This window comes from Suricata suricatta, chromosome 4 (assembly GCF_006229205.1).
Source record: "Suricata suricatta isolate VVHF042 chromosome 4, meerkat_22Aug2017_6uvM2_HiC, whole genome shotgun sequence".
Taxonomy (NCBI): domain Eukaryota; kingdom Metazoa; phylum Chordata; class Mammalia; order Carnivora; family Herpestidae; genus Suricata; species Suricata suricatta.
In genome coordinates, this window is record NC_043703.1 from 8,048,741 (window position 1) to 8,054,731 (window position 5,991).

A 5,991-nucleotide genomic window follows, 5' to 3' on the forward strand; every position below is an offset into this window, starting at 1 on the left:
AAATTGCAACCCCAATTCACACACCAGCATAAATGTATGTTTGGAAAAAGTAACAAGAGAAATTAAGCAAAATAAGTATAAATACAATTTTCAAAAATAAAAATTCAATTTGGGAAATAAAATTCTAGTTTTCTATCATTGCTAAAATATAAATACTAGCATAATTATGAATCTATAGAATGAACTCCACTATATTAATAACTTCCTTTTTTATAAAATTTGCCTGTAAAATAGAGATTCTCAGTTATATTACAATTCCTTATTCTTAATATCTTCCTGAAATGTCTGACTCGACTTTTTTAGGAGCAATGAACCTTTTTATCATTGCTCTCCCAGTATTCTTCTGAAAGAAGCCTGAAATCACAGGACATAAGTCCAATGTCAAGAATTCATCAATTTTTTTGTTGTCATGAATTGAATATATTGATTCTCTAAAAACTAATACATAAACCAAGCACAGAATATCAAGTAATTAGAAAATTGACAAATTACAAGATTACAATTTAATTAACACCAAAACTCATATAATTCAGAAGCCACTTCAGAATTCTGAAATGTTAAACATCATCAGCATAAATATTAATTATAACTATATAGTTATATTTGTCTTAATCTTGGACTAAATTTACACTGGTTGGCTAAGTATCTTATTTTGAATAATTTTAAAATATGTTTTGTAACTATACATTTGTTTTTTTCCTATTTTGCAAGAATTATAGTACAGAAAAAAATCAGTTCTTTTGTATTTCAATTACTGTGCATGAGTTCGCCAAAAAAAATCTTCCTTTTACTTGAATCTCTTCATTCATTCACTATGTTTTTTTGAGAATAGAATATTGTTAAGTGAAGAATCTATATAATGGAGTGACTTTACTTAGGAGAATCCAATTTCCATGAACTATACCCCTTGACGTGAACTACACCCATTGAATAGCTAAATAAGAGCAGTGAATAAATGATAGCATTCTTTACAACATTATATAATAATTCATGTTGCTATTTCTCAATTGGATAGTTTTCTCAACATATAGATTATCCGGCCTTGTAAATCAAAGTTCAATTTATACATTTCAAAATCAAGAATACATTACAAGTCGCTTAACAGTATTTCTCTATATTTAGACATTCCCAATAGGAAATTTGTGATCTAAGTGAGATAATATTGTTAGTGAAATAAAGCCTCATTTGAATCCCACTTAGATAAGCTATTTCAAAGAACTGAGCTGTTAAGAACAGGGAGATTTTCTATGAACCTGGCAATAACATCCATAAAGCCTATTACTATTTCTGTGTTTATGCTTCTAAGTGCCTTTCTTAAAATTTCTTTTCTTAACACTGAATCTAAAATCATCTTTCTCTCTTTGAATTCTCAATCATTACAGTCTCAAAATGCTCTAAATTTTACAAATGCTTCACTTCGAGAGGGAGAGTTTTATTTTACATTTTAAAGTGTTTTAATTTCCTTCAGCTCCTCATGTCCATTCCAGACAATTCAAATAAGGAAATTTTTAATTATCAAAGTTACCGATTACATCAAGACTTAAAATGATGTGCAAAATTACCTTTTACTAGATGAAGTCTACAGATGTGCACACAAAGGTTCTCCTACATCCCAAAAGTTTATATTTCCCTGCTTCACTTTTACAAAAGACCTACATGAGTATGGTGGTGGCCTTTTTTTTCACAAAACTAACATCCCCTTTGGGTTTCTTTCGGTAGTGAAAGGAGGCACTAAGGTAGGTCCTTCACAAAAACAGCACGGTGTAAATCAAACTTCCAGAAGGAGAGGAATACTCTTCACTTCATGCCATTTTGGTTTATGAAAGATTTCCCAGGCACATTCTACCTTCAGATAGTGGGGGAGGGAAATCGATAATTTCTTATTTGTAGGTATAACTGATTTAGAAACTCTGGAGTTCATTGATTTATGTATGTTCATGATATTTCTTGGCCACCTGTTTTGTGCTTTATTTATACATTCTGGTATAAAGAAAGATGTCTTTGAGGGTTTCACTTTATCGGCTAAAGAATTCAGAAATGAATATGTAAGTGCAATGTATTGGACAAAAAGCGACATTAGGGATATACATGTTATGGGCACATAACAAAGAGAGACTCTAACTCTTCACAGTGGACCTACACATGTCTTCCAAAGAAGAAGTAACCTTTGATTTGGATTCACAAGAGTGAGTTGGCGTTTGATAGGTAAAGAAGATGGCAAAAGAAGTCCAAGTAGAAAAGAAGGATAAACAGGCAGAAATATGCAGATCTTGTCCCATTATATGAACAGAAACAGAAATAGATCGTCTGGCACGTGAGAAGAAAGTTGGCCAAACATTATGGCAGGAAGAGTCACATAGTTTTATGTCAGACGTCATGCTAAAGAGTTTGCACTGGGTTATGTGGAAATGCAATAAAACTTGACAGATTGTATGTCAAGAAGAAAAATCACCAGAATTTTGTTTAAGGAAAACAAAATTGGATATGAGGGCAAATTGGCTTACCAGGGAGTAAAAGAAACTGAAAGTAAGTTACACAAGTAATTACAGGAATCTAGAAAAAGGAAGAAGAATTGAAATAGTAGGTGGTAACAGAAAAAGAGGATCCTGACAGAATTTGGAGGCAGTTTGGAAATAATAGCTTTTCACAAGAAGGTTTACTCTTCTTATGTTATTAAATAAACTTTGGAACATAAAGTTAATTCTTGATTCAGCTAACACACAGGCATGTGTGTTGGCAAATGTTTTATGGGTTTTTAAATACTTTTCTAGGTTTCTTCTCATAAGCATCCATAATACTATAAGGGGCTGAATAAAGAATAAACAGAAAGGTAGAGGAATGTATGATTCCCACCTAGTGAGACACTGTTCTGCTAAAACATTGTCTCATATTTTTATATACATATTAACACTTGCTGTTTTTAGATCTTCAATATCCATCCATATTAGACATTTTTCCATCCCTTGCCAAACCTCAAACATATAAATTTATGCATTATTTAAAACTTTTTCACAAGGGTTCTAAACCAGATATTGACCCAACAGATATATGAAATCAATTAGTCAGGAAGATTAGAAACAATAGGTAGCCATATGAAAGTGACATGTCCTAAGCCACTTTTAATTCAGTTACGTGTCTTAAGGGTCGTCGAATGAAAGAAGGGTAAATATGACCAGGCTATTCTACCTTCTGATACTACTACTATGATATAAGAGGAACACCAAAACGTTTTGTCCATCCGATCTGGACTGGCTGGAGGCGGCAGAGAAATACTGGCAGTGGAAGTATTCTGTATTGAGCAATAAACAGATGATGGCACTATTGACCTAAGATCACAGAGAGGATAATTGCTCTGGCAACAAGCAAATCCATTTTAGAACTTTATTTTGAGATTGTGAGAAGCATGAAAGGCATGTGTGTAAGTTCTTTAGTATATAAATGTGTAGATGGATGGACAGATCTTATATTTATAGATGTATATTTTAAGATAGCTTTCTGTTTGTGTCTATGACTCGTCTACATAGATGCAATGGACACCATAAGAGCAAGTGGCCAAGAGGAATGTGTAGAAGCAAGGAGCAAGAATATTTGGGCTGAATCCACACACAAAAAGACACATTTAAAAAGTGATTGTTATAAAGTCCGTTAACAAGACTGAGAAAAAACTGGTCAGCTAAGTGACAATAGAGAAGAAAAGAAGCCTTAAAACCAAGGAGAGAAATAATTTTAGTAAATCCCTGCTGATCTGAGTAATATTAAAAAAAAATTCAACATCACTCTTCCAAGGTGAATGTTGATGTTTCCGTGGATGGTAAGTAGATTTCTACATTTTCTGATATCATAATTAACACACATAGTTGTTTAATGAGGTGTCTATGCAAAATTCTTGAATGGCAATAAATTGAGGGCTATATGAATCCATAATATACTTAATTAATGAAATAGCATTTTAACCAACCAGTAGGCAACAGCCTGCTTAGAATAAAAAGGGTTGTGACTGCAAATGAGTTTGTTATATTCACCAGTAATCAAATCTGAAAGATTGTTATGGTAATAATTTTTTTTATAAATCAAAAAATAAATGGAATAAGCAAGATAACTGGAATCAAGATGAATATCTCTGTGGCATTTGATTAACTGCCAGGAAATGACTGATTTTCCAGTAATCAAACTGAAAAAGGCAATCAGGTGGGTTCTGGAATATGTGTTATTCATAATTTGCCCTTCTTGTGGATAATTAGCATTGTGAATACGCAGCATATATTAATAGTTCACAAGTAAGAATTTACCAACATGCTGCAGATTAAAAGAATCTCAAAACCAGTCAAGAGAGAGTTTAACACATGGTGATCTTTTCAAATGGCACACCTGTTATAATGAGATGCTATAGCAAATGCAGTGATGAACACAGAAGCTCTTCAAGTCTGTTGTGTTTGGCTTTGGAGGACGTCACTATCGGGAGAGCTTAGAAAAAGAGGTCTTGAATTCTTCCAAGTTTTGTTTCCAGACAGAAAGAAAGGCAAATAAATGCATGCTTGGAGCAAATAAAAACACAGAGCAAAACGGTTCCCAACTCTACGGAAAGTTAAAGATCCTTCAGATGAATGACTAATGACAATGAGTAGACCTAAGAGTTCCACTCCAGGCAATTGTCTTTTCATAAGGATCTGATATCTTAACATTCATGATTCGGAACTTAATCAGGAGTCATTTACAGCATTCAGTACTATAGACTTACACTCTTTTAATGAGAAAAATATCTCATTCACCTTAAAAATCCAAGTTCCAGTAACGGTAAAAATCTTCATGCATACTTGAATATGGGCATAAATTAATTATTCCTCAAGAAATACATTTTCCTTTGTTTTTTTTAATTTACTAGGGCAAATATTTTTAATACTTTAGCACCATTAGAACTATTTTCACTGAAAAAAAATCAATAACTATGACTTGATTTAAAAACCCACATTTTTAAAATGGATTTTTACTTATTTTTTTTATTTTTTAATGTTTATTTATTTTTGAAAGAGAGAGAGAGAGAGAGGACAGAGAGTGAGATCATGAGCAGAGGAGGGGCAGAGAGAGAGGAAGACAGAGTCCAAAGCAGGCTCCAGGCTCTGAGCTGTCAGCATAGAGACCAACAGGATCTGAACTCACAGACTGCGAGATCATGATCTGAGCCAAGGTCAGACCCTCAACAGACTGAAGTACCCAGACTCCCCTAACATAGATTGTTAATACAAACCCACTATTCTACCAATCGCAATGTAAAAAGTAGGAGAAATACAGCTTGAATTGGGTATAGCTCACTGTACTTGGAGTAATAATCATTAAGTTTCTTGCTCAAAGTGATTTCGGAGTTAATGGCAAACTATTGCTTAAGTGACTCAGAGAAATTGAGGAGTTTTACTGCCAGTATAGTATTGTCTGTCTCCCCTCACCAGGGGTAATAATTAGAAATAAGTAATTATGTAAGCTTCCCTACACCTCATTTTTTCTCTCTCCAGCTTGCCATCCGAATTGCCAGGAGGCCACTCTGGATTCAGCTCAGTCTCGGAGACATTAATATTGCGACTTTCCCATGTTGGCACAGGAATAAGCAGAACGTGGCCTCCGACACGCAACTCGAGAGTCCGCGTTGGCGCCGGCACAAGTGGCTCTCGGGGTGTTCTGAAGGCTCTGAGGGCGACAGACGCTGTCGCGGCAGGAGCACCAGCAAGAAGAGCCCTTTCCCGCCTGCAGCCAGCTAACCCGTCTTTCTGCATCTGAACCAGCACTTCCGTAGGAAGAGGCCGTTCCCGAATGAGGTCGTCAAAGTCAGAACAGAACCAAAACATCATTTGATGCACCAAATGCTGCCGAGGAAAGTAACTTTATTGGTATTTTTCATGAGGCTTAGACGATGAATATAATGAATAGCATTTGTCTCTAATACCAGTTTGTCTATATGTGTGTGTACATGTGTGTATGTGTATGTTGGCACATATGTAT